This window comes from Thunnus thynnus, chromosome 2, assembly GCF_963924715.1.
Source record: "Thunnus thynnus chromosome 2, fThuThy2.1, whole genome shotgun sequence".
Classification (NCBI taxonomy): domain Eukaryota; kingdom Metazoa; phylum Chordata; class Actinopteri; order Scombriformes; family Scombridae; genus Thunnus; species Thunnus thynnus.
In genome coordinates this window covers 30,320,574-30,343,195 of record NC_089518.1, presented here as the reverse complement: position 1 = coordinate 30,343,195, position 22,622 = coordinate 30,320,574, and the positions used below count along the sequence as shown (strand labels likewise).

Sequence of the window (22,622 nt, the reverse complement as noted above, 5' to 3'; positions counted from 1 at the left end):
GGTCAAAAGAACAAGAGAGAAAAAGACCCAGAGCTATAATGTGAGGCTGCATCAACATGGTGGGCAAATATGTACAAATATCACTGATATACCTGCTGCAGTGTCGAATGACATCTTGCAGATTGCCACGTCTACTGTGATTTTTCTTAGTCAGATCAATGCAACACACAGTCAGAGATGCACAGTTTGAAACCAAGCATTCAAGGAGAAAGAAAAAAAGTGTAAGTAGTAGGATGTGGACTGACCTGAGAGGAGAAAGGAATGGGGGAGCAGGGGATAGACGTGAGAAGTCGACCGAGACAGAACCTCAGGAGAGTATGGAGGAAGATGGAGAGGGAGAAGCAAATGGGTGAGAATGGGTGACAAAGACAAAAAACAAAAAAAGACAATTGTGTTGATAAAGAGACAGAAGGAAAGAGACATGGAGAATGGAGAGAGAAGAGGTGGTGGGGGTACATGGAGAGCAACAAATTAGCAGGAAAACAGAACAGCGTCCTGAAGGATATCAAGTGGTAAATTAATATTGTTTCCAAACGCCGAGGGATCTAACGTGACAAGCAAGAAGAAAGGGGAAAAGAAACACACACAAAAAAGAAATGGAGGACAGAGGAAAGAAAGGCGAACAAGCCTCAATAACGTCAAGATCAGTTGACTTAACATCATTTGAATTTGCATAAAAACCTATTTCATTTGAAGAGGTTTCCAAGCTGAGTAGAAGGTGGACAAGGGTTTGCACATGGGTGTGTAAGGGAATTCAAGTGATGTAGCATACGTTTGAGAAGGCAAGTAAACACAGACCAAAGACAAAATTTTGTATTGCAGGTGATCAAAGCACTCAAGAAGAGGCAAAGACATGCAAGCAGCTAGAAGTACAACACATTTTCAATAATAACTTTGCTTAAGTAGTAAGAGTGTTACCACAGATGGAGGGAGAGTAACGATGAATTGATGTTGAAAAAAAACAACACATGAATCAACTCCATACAACCAATGGACTTGTTTGTCCTAAACTGAGCCTCTCAGACAACTCTTCCTCTCAGGTTACATACAGCACGGCAGGTCCTAATTCTAACTTGAGCTTGTACAAATTCAACACAAACATGACGTCTGACAAGCATATATACTGTAGGAGGAAGGGAACATTGGTGTTTAATTTTGTCACCTTGCATCTGTCACCTTGCAAAGCATGTCTAGTTGGTCAGTAAAATGTGGTGTTGTGTGTATGTTGACACAATTTACAGTCAGTTCAATTTCACTGACTAATGTTTCATTGATTGTTTTACTTCATTTCACTTGTTGCACTGATGCTGAAAGTTAGATATACATCTAAAAAAAAGGTATACTTTAGAAAATGGGCTACACTGATGGTAAGTATGCATGCAGTGTAGTACATTAACTCAACAAGCATAAAAGCTGGAAATGCCCTTTAAAATAGGGCACATTGTGTCTGGACACATTCACCTTATTCCACTTTTTTCAAAAGCAGTTCTTTTATTGTAGTGAATTGGGAGCGGACACATGGTGGATGGAAAGTGGCCACTCTGTTATGCATAAAAAAATCTTTCTAAAGCTGGAGACAGTTCAGCTTTTACAGATTTAAACATGCTGACTTCCCCTTTTTTTAATTATTAGGCAGCTGGAGTTAAATAATTATACAGTAATTGCAGAGGAAAAGTTGGTTTAATTTATCATTTGATTTATAATGAGTCAGAGTTGATAGGATGGATAGGTTGTGGGAGTTTCTGCCAAGCAAACTCACCTTGAACTTGGACATTGTTGGATCCTGTACATGGAACCTACTGGTCTACTGGTTGGAGAGATTAAACTGTCAGTAGGATGTCTGAGTCCCTGACACCAGATTATGACAATCAAAATTGGATGTTGCAACCCTGTAATGTGATGGCTTCATCCATTTTAAAGTCTCGGTGTCTCTCTGCTCTGTCAACACTGTCAAGATGGTTTGCAACTGGTCAACATAGTCAATTTGTGTCTCAAGAGTTCACCAAAGTTGAGCATTGCATAAATTTACTTGTCCTCCATCAGCACATCCACTGATCACTGTGATTCTCATAAATGCTGGTGTTACTGGGCTTTAACCAGTTTAGTTACATGTTGTAATCTAAACCCCTGCGGTGTGAAAGACATGGGCCTGAGCCTAATTAAAACCTATGCGTGAAAATGTGCATCTGCAATACCGCTGATGAAAGCAGTATGTCATTAGCCCTCTGTGCCTCTTGTGGTTCTTGGTTTAATGTCTCTTTAACCTGTGTGTTTCAAAAAGACTTCTCTCTAAATGATAAAATCAATGTGGGTAGCCTGCACGGATTTATTTCTTTTTCTTACATGAATTCTCCATTATCCATCTATCTTCTAAACAGTTTGTCCTGTTCAATGTTGTGTCACTCCACTAAGTCCACAGAAACACATTAACGTCTGATTGGCAAGTCTCCACCTCCTCTCAGTGTCACTACTTCTCTGCACCACAACAATATATTAACAAAACCTTCACCGCACCTGAATGAAAAAGAAAAAGTGGCCCACACATTTTATCATAACAGTACAACACCTTCTTTTAAATTTCCAGCACAAAATGTGTTTGAGCAAGCAAATGTTCTAAAAGCAGCCACCAAAATGTAGCCTAAAGATAGTGGACCTGAGGAAACACGAAAACAGAATATCACTTTCTCCTCTGTTGATCACCTTTTCTCTACTGGTGTAACAAGACTTCATTGAACACTACAGAGAAATGAGCCCTTTCTAAAACTTTGTTCCACCTCAAGAAGTTGGAAAACAAAGGAAAGTCTCTTGAAGTGAAGGTTTGATGTCTTGCTCACGGACACGTAAGTAGGAAGAGAATTTCCGATGCAGGGACTTGAGCCAGTATCCTATAGTAAAAAGCTAATATCTTGCCGAGCACTTACACCTCAGTGATAGAGCAGCAGTGCCCCCCACTTCTGTAAAATACTTGCATAACAGAGTTATTTCTAAAAATTGTGAAAATTACACCAGCAGCCTTTTGATGTGCATCCATTTAAAATTAGATAATATTTTAGGGTTCATAAACTGTATAATGTTTATTATACCAATCTACTGTACTGCACAATATAATTGTTTTCTATTCTATCTTTATGATTGACATAATGATGGGGCTAACAATTATGTACTTCGGTGCACATAACAGCAGGCATAAGGTTCATAATGAGGAAGGTCTAACCTTGTGCTAAACGAACTCAATAAGGATCACAACCTAGCATCTCCATTGTAGCAAACCTATGTTTTACCACATAAGCTATTTATAGATGTATCACACAATTCACAGAGAGATGTTTGAGAAATGTTTGGAACCAACTGACTGACCTTATCGTACCAAGTACCATATAAACCTTTAAAAAAAAACAAAAAAACTGGCAAAATAAGAATTTAATTTATTTTTAAAATGAATTTAGAAGGCTGCTATTCCTTTCCTTAGCTCTGTTGTTTTTCAGCATTGCTGGCTCTTTCTTTAATTCGTCTTTTTTTAGGATCCTGTTTTACGAAATAGATAAGACAGTGTAGCTTTGTTAACCGTAAAATCACAAGCCAGATTCACAACTCAGGGAATTGGAACTTCTTCTACTCATGCACTCATAATAAATCACTCTAGATTAAGATGTGTAAAATGGAAATGGTAATTGACAGCCTTGTATTGTCGAAATGTTATGTTGGTTTTCAGATGGTTCCCAGGGGTCTCATGGGCCCTTATAGGCTTGGAGAATTTGCCAATACCCAAAGGAATAATGAAAATAAGAAAATCACACACTGCTTCCAATGCTCTCATGTATTTATTCAACGATTTCACAATGTTTCCACCCTGGGATAACTATTGGAGACATTGAAGAGTAAATGAGTGTAATATGTAATTGTGAGGAAGAATTGACAGATATCAGGATTTATTGTATGTGTTGTTCTGCCTTTTTATCAGGTGAAATAATTAACTGTGTTGAGGACTTCTCAAGAAATACACCATTTATTAAAAAACTAAAAAAAAGAAAATAACCATGACTTCAGCTATAGCATTTGTGCATATTTTTGCACATACTGCCTACCAATTATGACAGATTGCCTTGGATTACAGGTTGTACGTATCAGAATATAAAGTATACTATAATTATATACAGCTTGAGGCATATAGACAAATGCATATATGCATACAAACCTGAGGAGACACAAGATTGTTCACTCCTGGAATGTCAGGGAGCATAAAAAACTAATTTTGATCATGCTATTGAAACATTTGACATTGAGAATATATTTTACCTGACTGCCTACCTACCTCTTATCACGGCAATCAGTGTTTGCAATCAAGCCTCAGAGGAACATGTGATGTAGTTTATTATATTTTAGTATACAGATGTTGCTTGTATACTGAGCTACACTTAAAAATAAAGGATTTTACATAAGGAACATATGTATGTATGTAAGTATGTTTTTCTTTTTTCAACCATCATACTGTAAGGTATAAAGTATGGTAATCACACAATTTAATTTTTGTTCCATGTGTGTGTTTTGATTGAATTACTTTACTAAAAGACTTGTTTATAGCATAAGTAAAGAAAGATGCAGGTTTCATATATAGTCCAGGTTTGGAAAAACCAATTCCATGTATATACATACAGTATATGTTATTCTGAGGCTGTGTATGTCAGCTGCTGCAGGGTGGCACGGGGGTAAATGACTGCTGCTGTTGTTGGTAAGTTGTAATGTGAGAGCCTTCTCATGTTTTATGGCCCTCCAGGGCACTGTAGTCTGAAGACGTCATGTTTACTTCCCATCAATATTCCATCATTGTGGAGAGCTGTTATCCCCATTAATGTGAACACACACACACACACACACACACACACACACACACACACACACACAGGGGAAGAGAGAGAGAAACCTGGACCTTCAAGGGCCACATACACATAAGCACAGAAAAGACACAAAAAAACACATAAATGGAAGTCATCCACAAAAGCTGGAATATAGGTTTGCAAATGTGCAGAAACTAATAAATTCCCACAGTGGCACTCACCTAAAACTCACACAAATTAAATGCATACATTGCATATTCATGCATCCCATATTCATATATAATTCAAGACTCGCAGTCGTAAAAATCAAACTCACATAAATGTGCACACAGGCTCATACACACACACACACACACACTGATAAATATGACAAATCTTAAAAGTAACAGACAGTGGAACTAGTTAAGAAGGGTTTAAGGGTTCAAGAAGGTCTTTGCACTTCTGACCTTACTGTACAAAAGTCCAAAGTTGTTTTTTTCTCTCTCACTGTTACTTGAGGCCACCAAACTGCAAAATTCAGCTTTTCCAGACCTCAGAAAACAACGCTGTTTTAACCTATAAATGCACCGATTTGTATTTGATTCTGCTGCTTTCATTGACATGACATTCTTCTATTGCTGACTATCTCTCCTTGCTCTTTTCTTATTTGTTCTCAGCACTTTTCTGCTGCTCCCTCTTCCTCTCTCATTGTCCTCTAGTCTGAACACTGACTACTAACTTCCCCCTCTTGTACTTCCCTCTCACTTTAAAAGACAGTTGCTGCTCTTCTCTCCTCTTCATTCCCTGCTTTCTCACGTCACCTAATTCGTCCAAATGTCTCACTCCTACCTTATTTTCTCCATGCATTTATTTGCTTGTTTCTCTGTCTTCACATTTATTGGTCCATCTCACTCTGTTCCTATTTATCGAGGTATAGTTATCGTCTGATAACTCAAGATTTAACTGTAGTAGGAACACAGAAGGATGCAGAGTAAATGCATGAAGGGCCTCTAGTTTATGGGTATAGTGGTTAACACAGTTCCCAGGGATCTGCTTTGGCCAAAACACCATAAGGATCAAACGCCACAGCGGCCTTCTCTTCCTGTCTAAACAGCCCTTTTCAGAACGGCCAGTTGGAGTGCAAATAAACGTAGATTTTACACCGATTTAATTGCAATGAACGCATCAAAAGGATGCCGAAATAACTACATCATGATGTCAATTTGTAAAAAGCCTGAATTTATCCCATTCATTATGGTGAAAGGACAGTGTGTTCAAATTTGCATGTGCAACATATGCAACATTGCTCAAACTTCTGCAGTGAAATTTCCAGGTAAATCCGACTGCAGACTTGGTCAGTGTTTATTAAAAGACTACACATACACATCCACAACGTTAGAAAGCAATAAACGTAGTCCATATTTAGAAAAAAATTGTTTCACTTGACATTTTACTTGTTCAACAAAATCAGCAAGAAAAGTTTATGATGTAAACATAACTCTTAGCAGGCATGCATGGGTCACACACTATTAGTCACTTACTTTCTCTCTCCCTCTCTTTTTCCTCTCTCTCTCACACAAACACACACACAGACACACACAGAGAGCCTATTAAGAGAAAGGTCAATTGTTGCAAAACAACAAGCTGCTTCAATAGGTAGCACGCAGAAGAAAAACAAATTATCACCTAGACGCTAAAATCTAACCAGCGGAGTAATAAATCCACTTCTGCAGGTACAAGTTCACTCAAGATCCTCTGTAATTGCAGTTATGTCAGACTGCAGTGTTACTTATGAATTCAATGTTCAGTGCTTTCGGCACATAAAAGCCAGGTTGGAAAAACAGAAAACCAGACAAGAGCTGTGCTTCAGCTCTAATTTATAATTTCTGTCATGACATAAGTGACTTTAAGACGGATGACAATGATTAAAGATGGATGACAGACAGACAGATTTGTACATATTCTTTGTAAACCACTGACAAGAGTTCAAGTTTGAAATAGGGGTACACAACAATTTAATCATAATAACACTTGCGCTAATATTTCCTGTCTTATGAGCACATATTGATCCCCAAGAATGTTAAATAGCATGTGTCTGAATGGAAACAGATGTAGCTGTTGTGCTATTGAGTGCCAATATCAATAAGACTGCTTTCTAAAAGGTTAGCCTGCTAAAGACTGTGACAAATAAGGTGTCAGTGAAGAATCAGTACAGTTCCTCTGATGTTTTCCGTGCAGATTTATGTGGTCACGAAATCTGAATCTAATTCACTGTTAGCGGAGCAGGTCAAGGCTTTGTCTCTGTGTGACAGGACAGATATGTATTTGGTTTCCTGCTTTGGTAGAGTTTACAGCATCAAAATTCAGAGGCATAACTTAATGCATTACAAGTGCTCACATTAAGCATGATTAATTAACCAATTATTAATTTTGTTGCCATTGGATTCTGATATGTTCGCTAGCCTGCTTCCAGGCCATTGAATTGTAAGTACAGTTTGTTTCCCCAGTTCACAAGCCGATCATCGTTTTTAAGGTTAAAAATGGAGGCATGACCACCTTGTGAGCGAGCCAGAAAAATAACTACACACACAGATGAAACTGACGCATCTACATAGGCATCTACATTTGTCACTACTAACTGGTTTAGGGCAAAATATGCCCACCTCCTACCTGGAAAAATCTAGAAACTTCACATAAATTCATGTTGACGATATTTTTATCCCGAGTGCTGTAACACATGTTGCACCTGAAACAATCCATGATGCATCTCAGCTGCTGACAGTTTGGACGGAGATTCAGATGTGTTCTGCTAGCAGTGGCTAACGTAAGCTCAACCCACAATCCTCAAGCAGAGATGAGGAGCTGTAAAAAAGCAGTGGTTCAGAATTGTTTCTGAATCTGTTTCCATGTGAACGGCTTGCCACCCATCACCAAGCGCGGTCTAGAAAAAGGGAAATATAATTACTGTTTCCTTGGGTGATTTTGAATTTGTTGTTTCGATTTGTGCCAAAGGTGAGTCATGGTGGGAGGAGATATGAAGTGTTGAGCAATGGGGAAGAGAATTTTTTTTTTTTCTTTTCAGCTCAGGGAGAAAAGACTTTGCCACACTATGAATGAGTTATAAAACAGCTGATCACATGACACTTGATTGAAGCAGATTCTGACAGAGCGCCGTGCTGGAGAGTGAATAATGGGAGTTTATGAATGGTAAAGACACAATAAATGGACAGAATCAAAAGCACTGACTGTATGATTGAGATGAGAAGGAAGTGAAGAGTGGAGAGGCTGACAGTGAATGGTGTAAAATAAAAGCTCAGTGTTATCATTGAACTGAAGTTAGGACTTTGAGTTGGGCGCTCAGCCTCACTGTTAATCAAGCGAGCTTCCAGCTGTAATCAAACAACTCTGAAAAACAGCATGACATCAAAAACTTTTTTAATTAAACCACCTGCTTTCACACCTACATCCAGTCACACAAACATCCAACCCCCCCCACATACACACAGTGCTGCTGTGTTACTGCCAGTGATGTTACTGTTGTGTCATTATTATTATTATTATCATTATTATTATGTGAACACAGTGTGAATATGAATTGACATGCAACTCAATAACTAACCATACTCTATCAGAATGTCTGTGACCTTTCGCTGGAATACATAAGAAAGGCATCAGTCATCTTTTGTCACTCTTCATTTCTCATTCCACATCCTTTAGCCGCTGAGCATGTTTTCATACAAAATGTGTTGCAGATAATGACTCACCTGGCGGTCAGTGTTGAATTCAGATACGTCATATATGTCCATGCCCTGTCTAGACGGCCATTGTGAACGTCGCCCTCATACATTTTCCTGCATCTTTCAAATGACGCTCCATTCAGACACTATCTTTTCATTATAAAAGGCTCACCTTGCGTGGTTTTCAGGTAGGTGTAAATAAACTTGTAGTTTGCTACTTTACAGGCAACAGACTGTGGCTAGGCAAGAACAATACTTTTTTTCAATACCCTTCTTAGAAGAATATAAACATTTTTTTTTCTATAAAAGAAATGAATGTGTTTGACGTTGTCTTGACACAAAGCAGCTGTACAAGTTACTCTTTAGACTTTCAATCAGGAAATAGCTGAAAGAAAAGTAAACAAAACAAAGAATCTGACCAAGTTTCAATGCAATGTTTTTTTGTTTTGTTTTGTATTTTGTTTCGTAGAAAGTGTTGATATTTAAAGAAAACGTATGCACTTTGGGAAATATGCTTATTTGCTTTTTTTCTGAGAGTTAAGTGAGAAGATTCCTAGACACCACTATTTGTTTACGGATTGAAAACATTGGAAATAATGTGTTAAAGGTACAGTCTGTGATTCTGGAGAAAGATTGATATTTGAACTAAACACCCAAACACATACACACCTCCCTTTGTGCTCCTTCAGAAGCTCCACCCCCAAACTCTGAATGTGTGTTGCCAAGGCAACGACCAAAAGAGAAATACGACGGAATCCAGAGCGATGCGTCAGCTGTAGAGTCACTTCTGTTCCTCTCACATTTTATCACGAGCGAGAAAATTTTTTCGTCTCATTTCAGCACAACAGTCCATCCACACTCTCCTCCTCTCTGAGGCCTCCCCACTGCGTTCAGCGTCTCTGTACACAAAAGCAGCCGTCTGTCAGCTGCAGCTCCTGGGGAGCTGAGAGGACGGCGGCCAGACAAACTGCCTTCACCCGGCTGACAGCAAAAATTTACTGAACCAAAATACTTTGCATGTCAGCTCCATGGGAAGAAATCAACAGTGTTTGTATTTATTGATTTACTAATACAGTAAATAAGTTCAAAACACATATACAATGGAATATTTGTGTGATCTAAACAGCTGCCTTCTCAGATTACGCTTCACTAAACGCAACAGAAACAGACTCGGAGCCAAAAAAAAAGGCAGGGGGTCTCCGTGAGACTGGGATTCAGTGTGGATAGATACATTTAACATCCCTGTCCTGCGCACAAGCACAACAACCCCTGCTGCTGACTGGCCAGAGTTGTGTTTTGTGTCTCGCCCCAAGCTGCTGTGTTTACATGTCCATTTACAGAGCCAGTGTTGTGAATGAACACCAGATTTTTTTTTCAGCACGCACACAGAAGGAACAGCTAGTGGACCGTGAGGAGATATTTTCTGAATTTTTAAAAAAAGTGTATTGGATTAGAATCACTGACTCTACCTTTAATAAGTGAACTTTAGAGGTGCTGGCAAGCAGATTTGTTTGAACTGTTTCCCTTTTTCCAGTCTTTATGTATAGCTAACAGTCACCTGACTTTCGCTTCATTTTTACAAACCGATATAAAAATGGTATTGATCTTAACTAACTCTTAGCAAGAGAGCAAAACATCAAACTTTCTGAATGTCAAACTTTTTCAAAAAGATCAAAAAGTATCAAATTCCAAAACTCCTGCAGCCTAATCAACTAGAAGTTGATTAACAACGGTATGTTTGCTGAATAATGGCTTCCACTTCATTGCTCATGGTCAACCTGTTAACCTGTTATGCTCATGTTTGTTTTAACAAATTTGAGTGCCTGCTTCCTTCTCTTCTATTGTTCAGAAGCTCTTAGCTGAACTTATACAGCTGCTCTATTTGTACATTTATTATCAACATACTCACCAAATGAATAGATGTTTTTCTGCAGTGTTTAGCAATGAATACAACACGCAAAAATCTGTGAATTTTGTTCCCAATGTTCAAAGTAAAAAAAAAAGTAAATTGCAAAAAATGAAAAAAAACTGTTAACAGTCAGTGTATGTTTTCTGTTGTTTTTCTCATGCCTCTCTTTCTGCACCTTCCCTCAGATTTATCTCCCTTTTGTCTCTTCTGCCCTCCCTAGTTGACTTTTCCTCTCCCTGTCTCTCCCTCTCTCAGTGCAGAACCAAGTTCACCAACTGCAACACTAGATGTAACCCACCCCAATATTTAATATCTGAAAAGTTATATTGCGTTTTATATTCAAAACTCAACCTTGCCAACAAATTCCCAACACCTTAAATCAGTGGCATTATGAGGCAGGACCTGCTTGTAAATGCAGAAGTGAAACAAAAACTTGCTGTTAGGGCAGAACTATTTTTAGAGCATTTTAGAAGGTAAATACATATAAAAACATAAAATCTAAAAATTAACATGTCCATTTAGTTTATGATGCAATGTTAATTCACTAGTCCTTTTTATCGTTTCATAAATCTCAGTCTTACAAAGCAAAGCAAAAATGAAGAAACCTCGACGCTGATTATTTGTCTGTGTTTCACAAATTGCATGACAAAATTAAGTCACGTTTTACAAAAGTTGCAGTCTTGCAAAAATAAATGTTAGAAATTCTCTGTGATGGATAACAACCAACAATATATTATAATGGTAAACCTGATTATCACCATGTGCACTAATTAACGCAATGAAACACAATGTGAACCAACAGCCAAACAAGCGCAATATCTCCTGTAGTGTCAAACTGCCTTAACGTTTCTATTTGAACTTGATTTGATTTTGGAAACAGCATAATAGGAAAAACACAGCTGTTATTTTGTCATTTTAGGAACTGTAATCCAACTTGTAAATTAGGCCACAGAAATCCCAATTGGTGCCAATCCTTTATACACGTTGATGTTTTGTGGTGGGTGAAAGAACAAACAACTTCCTCACATCTATTGGCTCATCAAGTATGTCTTCTCTCATAAGGGAGATCCAGCATTTTGGTGTGAAACCCCTCAAAATGTATGTCACACCATGGAGACACACTGACATTACTGATGACATTTTAAAATGCAAATCAGCAAATGACTGGAATCTCATTTCCTACAATGAAAGCCGGAGGTCAGAGGGAAAACATCATTTTGGATGTTGTGATCACGAAGAAGAGTAAGTTAATTATTTCCAAAAGATGAACATCATGAAGTTATTACTTTAAACAGCTTTTGCTTGCATTTGCTCCTCCTTTCACATGCTGTCATAGTCTTGCTTTATCACTTTTGTACAGTTATAACTCTGCAATCGAACCAGCTGCGTAGAAAGGCTACACATTGACTTCATACTGTATTGACTTTTTTGATACAAATGTACATTTGCAACTATTAGCTTTACAACTTTACATTATACACTAAAAACCTGAAAATAAATGAGATTAGAAATAGCCTTTAAAGATGAAATAGAATTACCCCCTTGTACATTTAAGAGTGATCATTTTTGATGCTGTATATACATAAAAGTATTCAGTAAAAACAATAGAAAAACAATAAGCTGTAAAAAAAAGAAATAGCAATGACATGAACACTCCTTTGTAATGAAATATCTGGCCTGCCATCTTCTTACACAAACATAATTTTGTACGGTGTGTCTGCATTAGAAACTCATCGCATATAGAGAAGCCATGCATACAGATTGGCAAATCAATAACTTCCTCTTGGGTTGCCATTTCAAAGGCCTGTTTGGAATCTAATTTAAATCGTGACTTATGTTCACATCAATACGCATGTATAATATACTCCAGCTTTATTCTCAAAAGGTGTGTGTCTAATTTAACATCCTGTGTGAGTGTGTACACACATACTATACATTCTTATACACTGTGTGTGTGTGTGTGTGTGTGCTATTAATGTGTGTGTCTATACGTGCATGACGACTTTAGTATATGAAATTGTGCAACTACATTTCTCAGTGCATGTTAGAGTGTGAGTGCTTTGCTTCATTATAATGATCTGAGGGTTCTCAAGTCTCAGAAGTGACGCTTTTCATTACACACGCTCATTCCAGGTGACACACACGCTCATTCCACGTGTGTGTGTGTGTGTGTGGAAAATGTTGCTGCTGTGATCGTACCACTTGGCGACAACTGTGTATGGATGGGGTTGGGTTCGTATGCTGGAGATGGAGAGGACAACCAGAAGACAGCAGAAGACAGCCAGGGGAGATGCAGCCATGGTTGTCACCACCGTCACATACTGTATACATGTCCCACCTGCAATAGTTTGTGGGGACAGGACTGTTTAGCCATTAAAGATCTAACCGTTAAAGGAGTGGACGTCATCATCGGATTTCAATGACTACCAGAAACAAAAAAAAGTGTGTGTGCCTCCAGCTGTCAGTTGCGATGACACCCTGTCACAGCCCACAATAATGGCCCACACTATTCAGTGGCACCTGCCAGTTGGAGAACACACCCATCGCAGTCTTTACCCTCGTCCCAACAAAACATAACACCCCTTGACTTTTCAGACTAAGTTTAAGGGAGGGGAAATGTGGCAAACAAGGGACAGTTGAGAGGCAGAGATAAATGATAATTACACACTGCCATCCAAATTACAAATTTAAAAAAAAATCTTTAAAAAAAAATCCATTTCCCAGTTGGTGGAAGATTTTTGTTCAAACAAGGTGGAAGCCGTCAACCCTTAGAAACCCACCATAGACCCATTCTTGTCTTTTTTATGGGGGACAGGATCGTTAGGGGGAGATGGAAGGCCAAGTCAACAGTATAAGCCATATAGAAGTTGTATACATCATCTGAAAGCTGGGAACCTGAAGATTAATTTTCAGCTCAGCACTATGTGTCAAGTTTTCTAGTCATAAATCTGTAATAAACATTGTGTTGTGGTTAGGCGCCTATTCAAATTTTGAAAGTTTAGCATTATGATGGAGGTATATGATGGCCAATACCATGCTCAATTATGTCTAATAATTTGTTGCAGCAATTTTTGGGTTGATACCATTTGTTACACAGATTTGGTGCAAAATTTAACCATTTTTGATCACTTTGTAATTGGTAAAACTGGTCAAAAATCCCTCCAAAATACCACATTAAGACACCAATACCTTGAGCAACAGCACAGAAAAATCAATGCTGTGATTTGGTATCAAAAACATTTGACCTTTGGAGGTTTCTGTAAGAACTGCATTTTTCTGTGATTGGATGGCAAGCACCTCTGTTCTGGAAATTGATCAGAAACCACCTGATTGTTAATATACCTAGGAAAGCCATACATCCTCTGGATGCCCTAGGTCTTTAGTTTGTGGTTGTAAAGTTTCATGAGGCTGTGATTATCCTAGAGGTCACAATAGGTCATTTTATACAGTGAGGTCAACTTTCAAAAAATGGTCTCACTACAATGAAATGGCTACTATGGGGACTAACATCATCATACAAGAACACTCTCATGCTGCTCATTGAATCCACAAGAGTCTCAGTTTTCCAGTCATACCCAAATATGTTATTCCGAGAATGTTTAGGGACTCCAGTATGCAGAAATATTCAAAAACACCATTTTTAATATGGGCAAAAATAATGCCCAAAATGCATGGGAATACCATAAAGTGGGCATAAAGCGGGAGACTCATGGAAGCCCACAGAACCCATTTTCATTCAGATATTTTGAGGTGAGAGGTCAAGGGACCTCTTTAAAAATGGCCATGCCAGTTTTTCCCTTGCTAAAACTTAGCCTAACTTTGAGGCATTATTCAGCCTCCCTCCCAACAAGCTAGCATGACACAGTACCAACAGATGCCTTAGGTTAAAACTGAGCCCCACTACAGCGTCTGAAAGACAGTAATGTCCATCGAGGGTGCAGATGCCCCACAGGTCTCTGAGGGTTAAAAGACTTTTGTGTATTACCTCTCATGAATATTTATACTTTATACCACTGATAGATGTGTGTAATATCTTAACTAGCTGCAGGTATAGCTTTTCCAGATTTTACCAGCCAGTATTTTGGGCTTGGCACCAGTAGCCTTTGTCATGTCATCACATTAATATTAAACATAAACAGAAAAATAAAACAGTTTCAATATGTTAAGTATATTTTCAGGTGATTTTCTTGCTCAATTTGGAACTATGTGATGCTGGCAGTTACTTCAGCTGGCTTGAAGTGTTCTTAGAGCCAGCATACTGCGTGACAGTTTTCCACCACTCCATTTTGCATTTTCAGTTGATTTCTAAACAAACTGTTTCCTCATCCACAACACACTGTAAGGAAATCCCTACCCCTAATGTGCCATGAATTCCTGCAGTAGTGGTCCACAGGAGGAAGTTATTCACATGATGTATTTATGTGTCTACACAACAGAAATGTCAATAGAGTGATGTGCGAGAGGATATTCCTAATTGTCAGCTACATTTTTCACCCTCTCACTTAATGGCACAGCCATGTTATGAATTTTCAGAGGCATTTTTGGCACAAGGCCTCATTATCTACTGACCCTGCAGTATGCCTGTGTGTGTGTTTGTGTGTGTGCATGCATGTCCAAGCTCTCGGGGGTAAATAAACCATTTACCATTGCTGTTCTAAGTAGAGGAAAATAATCTGCACTCTCATTAACCTCAATTTCCTCTGCCGAGATGGCTCTAGCCTGTCATTATTTAAATTTTAATTTTTTTCTTAAAGTATGCCATCTCTCCTCTTTTGATCAACAAATCAAAGATAAAAGGTTTATCCATTGCTGTGGCGATGAGGAGAATTGTTGCCATGGAGATGATGGCTGAGGTGAATGTTTGCTTTTGGAACAGGTACCATGAAGAATTGCAGCCTTATGTTTCCTATAACCTTTGTTGTTGGAAATTTCAAAAACTGAAATACATCCCAGAATGTGTGAAAATGTGTTAACTGCCACTGCATTCAATTTTCTTTTTACAATGCACTAAAAGATTGTAATTTCTTTTTTCTTAGCAGTTTCTCCTTGTAATGGGGGCAAAGTTTAGCAATAGTACAGCAAGTAATGAAAACCAATAAAGTAAAACAAAAGCAATAAGCGGTGGAAATGGAAACAAGTCATGTTTAAAAGACCACGGTGAAGACAAAAGAAAGCAGAAAAGTTAATTAGTCATAATAGCTCCTAGCTTAGGCCATGTTGATCAAATATGAATCAATATTCTGTCACTGCATTGCATATTTCTCGCCTCAAATGTTTTCAGAAACATAATGATGAGATGAGATCGTTTGTAATGCGGGCGCCATGTTGAAAACGGCAGAGCAAAAGCCAAACATCGCCTTACTCGCAGTATGTCACTCACCACATCACCCACCATATCACCCACCAGCTGAAACGTTTAGTGGTCCAGTTTGTCCAGATCTGTTGTCACTGGAGTCTGTGTGTCTGCACCACGAGAGTGAATGCAACCCCGAAATTTACTGACCGAAGCGTCTCACACGTAGGCTCTGACACTTACAGGAGCAGCAACCCGCAGATAAAAAGAAACGCAACAGATCCATTTTACCAGTATGCACGGCGGCTAGCAGCAAGTTAGCATGGCTAGCATTGTTAGCATAGCTGTACCGTGCTGTGTGTAAGCCCACTGACTGTATAAAAAGTAAAGTGTAGCCGCAGTGTTTCCAGTTAAAGATGTATGTGACCTCTGAAAGATATCACAGCGTGGATATAAAGTCACACAGCGGATGGACTGTTAGCCTAGCATGCTAATCCTACATAAACATATGGATATCCAAATGTTTACATATGGTCTCTCTGTAATAAGATAATCATATGGATGAGGCCATATGTTTACGTAGGTCTCTCTGAAATAACAAGGTACGTATTACTTTACTACAGAAAGACTAAAGCATCAATACCGAATTCCAGGTACTGGTACCAGTATCGGTTCAAATGTGAACAGTAGGGAAGGACCGGGACGAAAGTGTAACTTTTTTCATATTCCAATCTTTGCACAGAGAAGCATTTGTTTAGAGAAACCATACTTTTATTGTGAACATACACGTCCTCTAGGAGGAAACAGGCGCGGGACAAAAGTAACTGTTGGATAAATCGACCACAAAACAAGTAAGTACTTAATATTTCTGGCATACAACGGTCATTAATGCTTCATTTAGTCCTCCAAGCAAATGACCATATTATTCTCAAATCAATTTATCATGTTAAATGTCGCAGTTGTATGAAATTGGTCCAATGCCTCAAACTCACCTCAGTGCATAATCATTTTCTCTAACATTGGGTTGGAATTTAAACCATCACAAATCCTTACCCATCACATGCACTCCATTTCCAAATCATGCATGTTCTTCTCTTCTTCATTAACAGCAAGGAAGCAAAGATAATCAATTAAATAAATGGACCAATAAGGCTTCACTCAAAGCAAGTCATTCCAGAGAATTTTTTTTTTAAACTAATTTATTAATTGGTGTGAGTGTGAGTCTGAGTGTGTGTGTGTTCATTTGTTTGTTTTCAGGTCACATCTGGGCCCTGGACCCTGGGCATTTCCTGCAAACATAAAGAGCAAAGAAATACATCTTTAATAATAGAGGGGCAAAAGTAACACCATGTTGCTTTCGTCTCTCCTCTGTCTACGTCAACTTTATCCTGGCTAACACCAAAGATAGGCTTGCATGATAAATTCAACCTTTACTGATACTCGTACGGATACAGATTGGTCTAACATATGATATACATTGACAGTCTTCAATAAATAAACATAACCTTAAAAACAGAAAACACTTCCGTTTTGTATTTTTCATTTTTATAATTTTTCTACCGTAACTCTGGCAAAACTGATCGGATTGTGCTGATTTTCCAATGTGGACTCATTGGTGATGTGTACCTCTTGGACTTCACGGCATGTCCCTGATTTAAGTGTTACAAGAGAGAAGGTCCGCGTTCAAACCATCCCCCCGATACTTTCTCCCTCCCTCTACCCAACCTTACTTTGAGGCTTGATGACTCAAAACTTTTAATGTGCTTTACTTTTACTGTGGCAGCAATTATGTCACAGTAGGTGATATTTTCTTTAAAAAGTGTAATAAAACTCTCCATTTTGTAGAATTACAGGTGTACTGTAATTTGGTGTAATGGTGTGTGCCTGGATCTGGGAAATAGTGGGTGTGAAATTCTCCGTGATGCTTATATAACCTCTTGCAACAAACCTTTGGTTATATGTATTATAGAAACATAAAGTTGTTAAAAGTCATCATTCTTTGCTTCTGAATTGCATTTTGTGTCATTATTTTTTAACCATTGACTTAAATATTTGACTTAATTACAAGACACAGAAGTGATTTTTTTTTTTCATGATATTTCTGGCGCTATTGTGGCAGCTTATCCAGGAAGAACACATTATCCTGTCAGTATATAGACTTTCATCCAGTCAGTTTACGCCACATTTTTTACTGCATTTCTTCCTTAACAAGTCAATTCATTTCCCTTTCTCGCTCCAAAACATTTCATCCAATCAGTGCATTTATTTGGTTTTATCCAAGCTGCTACACTGAGGATTGCTGCCAAAGTGTATTTTTCGTTGTGTATTAATACAATGACAATAAAGAATCTATCTATCTATCTATCTTTTTCAGTTGGTACTCTGTTGGTTAATCATTTGACCAATCAACAGGCTTCCTTCTTGTTCTAAATGTGCAGCACCAAATATTCAGCATTCAAGAATGCCTCTGCTTGTCCGGGGCTGATCTCCAGCCAGGTCTGACTGATGAGTTCAGCTTTGTTCAACTTTGACAGAAACAGTGATGTTGCATTTTGAAAATTATTCTAGCAGTTTGCCATGATCGATTTATTTCTGTATATTCTGGTATTAGATTACCAGACTGCAAAATGCAGTATCACTCTCATACAATGTACAGTTTGTGATTTCTCTGCTCAATATTTATTTCTTGCCCACAACAGAACTGTGATATCGCCTGACCTGAAGGCCACTCTTAAACAAGTTACCACCTCTTTATCAATAGACCATGTTGTCAGAAAGAGTAGCAGGAGATGGACCCAAATGGAGGACGCAGCAGCCAGAATGAACTGAAGAATGTCCCTTTATTTAGGCTCAAGTGCAGGCAGAGCAAAACTGAACTGAATAAACTGAATAAACTGAACTAACAATACAGAAAAAAGCAGAACAAACTGAACAAAGGATTCAACAACACTAAACTGAAAACCAGGGCTTAAATACAAACTGAACTAATGAAAAAACAAGGAATAAGTGGCAAAGCACAAGGGCAGGCTGGGAGCTGACTGGCTAGGGAAGACACGGAGTAAGGCAGGGTTAACGAGACTGAATGCAGGGCAGGTGTGAGGGGAAAAGCAGGCTGAGGGGGAGTACATGAACATAGGAGGGAAACATAGCAAACAGAAACTAAAAAAAACAGAAAACACAATTAGCAGTCTCAAGAAAGCTTAAAATGTCAACAGGCCAAATGCAATCACAAAAACAATCTGGTCACTAAAAAACATTCTCATTCTTAACCAGGTGAAGGCAAAAGTATTATGTTAGCTCTTCCAATGGAGCACATGTATATGAACTAGAGAGTTAAATGTCTGGACAAAGGTTCAGTACAATCAGCATCAGTGTCTCAAGTGGTCCTTTAATATTAACTGCTGTCTGTCTCCCACTCTTTCCAACAAACAGGGAAAAAGTCTGAGGGCATCTGGTGGACTTGTGGATAATGGCAACCATGGAACATAGAGCCAGACTGGGACAGAACCATGACACATATATTCATTCAGGACCACAAACGGCTCAACATCAGGCCTACTATATGTACAAGTTCATTCCCTCACACCCACACAGTGCTTAATTATTTAACACAAAATGTTTGAGCGACTATTGGCATTTGCACCAAATTACTGCATATTATGGATCACTAAATAATCGAGCCATTCATTTCAATTTTTTATTTTTATTTTTGGTATCTACTGGTTGAATCTTTGCTAGGTCTTCTGTGTGTGTGTGTGTGTGTGTGTGTGTGTGTGTGTGTGTGTGATTTGACAGTTATTGGTAGGAAATATCAGTGGCAGACCCTTTGAAAAGGGCTTTACTGGTAAAATAGCCTTCAGATGGAGAGATGTCTGATAGACAGATAATCTGTCTGGAGAACTTCAGATAACTGGCTGTTACACTTGAAGAAATATTAAAAAACTTCTGTGTGTGTGTCAGATAAGAGGTTTTTTTTGGCAGGAAGTAGATATCTGAGAAAAGAAAACGGTGAGAGAGAGAACACATGATATTCAATAACCAGATTAATAAAAGAACATGAATCATACATATCTGAATTATGGGTACAGGAACACAGGCATGAATGTTGCCTTTTAGGAACAAAATATTAACAGCAAGCTATTAACAGCAATCTTACAGTATAATACAGATTTTTTTCTTTTTCAATTAAGTCAGACTTAAGCTTGATTCTGCCCATAACTCATCTGAGCAAAATCATGTCATTTAGCACACAGTCAGCATAAGATATTTAAAAAAAAAAATAGGCATAAAATATTAAAGATCAGTGATTTCATTAAAGATAGATGGAAGAATAATAAGAAGAGGAAGAATTGAAGAAGATGATTTTCACCTTGACTCTGACCCTGCCAACACCAAAGTAGACAGAGCAGATTACCGCCTGCTTTCCCCCTTGCCTAATGTTTGCAGTTAATGTTAGCTAGCACACTCCCCGTTAGCTGCTGAGTGGACAAAATTTTATATCTCTCTGTTGAACCACATTATTAGTAAAGTGTTGATTATTTGATTTTCATAGTCACAGGGTTGAATTTCTAAGTGATCAAATCAACAAACTAAGTTAGGTCAACGTTAGCTAGCTTGGTCATTCACATGTAACTCATATAAATTTGCAATCTAATCAGATTTCCAAGGTAAGATGTGGTCCTCCATTGATTTGTTGTAAAATAGACGGAAGGGACTACACTCCACCATTTACTGTTTGTTGTGGAGCTATTTCATGTAAAAACTTTTGTAGGATGTGTCATGTTGCTTTTCTCCCCACCTAGGGAGGGGAAACTTAATTATTATTAACTATAATTGTTGTCTGCATCAGTTGCTGGTGACGAAGTCACAGTTGGACTTTGGATGATCAGCAGTGAAAGCTTCTAGAAGGCGTGGACCTTTTCAGTCATCTCTCTGTCAGCCCTAAATTTCTGCACTTATGTGAACTTTTTGTGAATAATACTGGACAATGATAACATATCACTGCGGGTCACTCATCAGGATAGGGAAATGGTCAACTCACCACTATGAAAACTCTCTTTCTGCCAACTCCGCTACTTGGCCGGACAAGGTTTTCAAATGTAAACATCGGAGTAAACAATGTAACTATCAAGGAAAATTTGGAGAGGATAAACACCTGCTACGATACTCACAGATCCGTAATCCTGATGCTGTGCTCATTGTAAAATGGACTGCACTTATATAGTACTTTTCTAGTCTTCCGACCACTCAAAGCCGTTTACACTGCATGCCAACATTCACCCATTCACACACACATTCATACACTAATGGCAGAGGCTACCATGCAAGGTCAGCTTGCTCACCAGGAGGGTCTAATCATTCACACACACTCACACAGCCATCGGCAGCAATTTGGGGTTCAGTATCTTGCCCAAGGACACTTAGACATGCGGACTGGAGGAGCCGGGGAATCAAGCCACTGATCTTACGATTAGTGGACGACCTGTTCTACCTCCTGAGCCACAGCCGCCCCAGCAGCTGGAGACTTCAATCAGACTAACCTTAAGAAGGTTAATGACTGTCGTTACAACAGCCAGAAGGACTAACGAACCAAGTGGTATCAACGATCTTGATAACGACCCCACAGAGGTTAAAAACGTCTTCAAGTATCCACGTCAAAGTCCAGTTGCCCTCAATTCAGTCCTCCTTGGATTATCATGAGAAAACGTCTTAGAATTTTTGTTTGGTGAATACAATGGGGTTCGGTATTAAGTATAAATAATTTACTAATAATAAATAAATAATAATCTTTACTTACCACACCTATCTTATATGCTTTCTCTGTTATTGTGCTTCACTGGTATCAACCCCGAGACGGGAACAAAGGCTAGCCAGGGGAAGTTGGTGTCCAGGAAGACGGGGAAGCTGGTCCAGAAAAAGGCAGCAACTGTGAATCCCCATATATAACCTCACTTTCACAAAGGAATAGCCCACACTGCCACCAGATGTTCATGTTGTCATTTTAAGGAAACAAGTCTCAGCATTGTGTTCTGTTCGGTATAGTTTAGGCCAGTTGTCTCAATTGTGAAGTTCAAGGTTTGTTCTTTCACTTGCTTTCTATATACATGATCATAACTCATGAAAGATGGATACTGAAGGCAGGGTACATCAGGTATGGTATGCAAGTTGTATACAGATTGTTGAGAACTTGTCTGACATGATTAATTGTTTTTTTGGATTGTATTTTACAAGAATTTCATTACTTGAAATGTGTTAGTTACTGAATGTGTTTGATGCAGTGGATTCAATAAATGTAATGTTATATCGCCACCTCTTTTCATAGTTCAAGAAAAAAGGTAGCAGAATTCAGGGTACATGGACTGAGACATGCAGATTGAGAACCTGTTCAGCATGAGGAACAATGTTTTTATGGATTGTATTTTACAAAAATTCAATTACTTTACATTTTTCAGTTACTGAATGTGTTTGTTACTGCATTGGCTTTAATAAATGCCTAATGTTGTAAGGTCACCTCTTGTCCGAGTCATCTCTATGCTAGCAATTTTCAGGGGTTTTCATTTTGATATAATTTTTTTTTAAATCATTAGCTTCTAGCAGTGTTATACTGTAAAGATCACATTCTACAGTACGTGAGTAATATATTTTACAGTAATAAACTGTTCATGGAGATTACAGTAGGAACACTAAAATAACAGTATAATGGCAACCAAACAGATGACAGTATTACACTGTGAAGTTTAAATGCTATACAGCACAGTACTGTAATATTTTTTACAGTAACAAACTGTTGTAGACTACAGTAGGTGCACTGTAGAATAAGTTTCATGCTGTCAACTGTAGTTGCCAGTAATTTACTGTAATTTCAAAGG

General features: G+C 38.4%; 1 long non-coding RNA gene across 1 annotated transcript; it reads left to right on the top strand.

Annotated features, from left to right (window-relative positions):
• The first annotated feature begins 16,394 nt into the window (after positions 1-16,394).
• LOC137200834 (uncharacterized) lies at positions 16,395-22,263 on the top strand. Its single transcript, XR_010932083.1, has 2 exons — positions 16,395-21,478; positions 21,607-22,263. It is a non-coding gene; the product is annotated as an uncharacterized lncRNA (long non-coding RNA).
• The last annotated feature ends 359 nt before the right edge of the window (positions 22,264-22,622 follow it).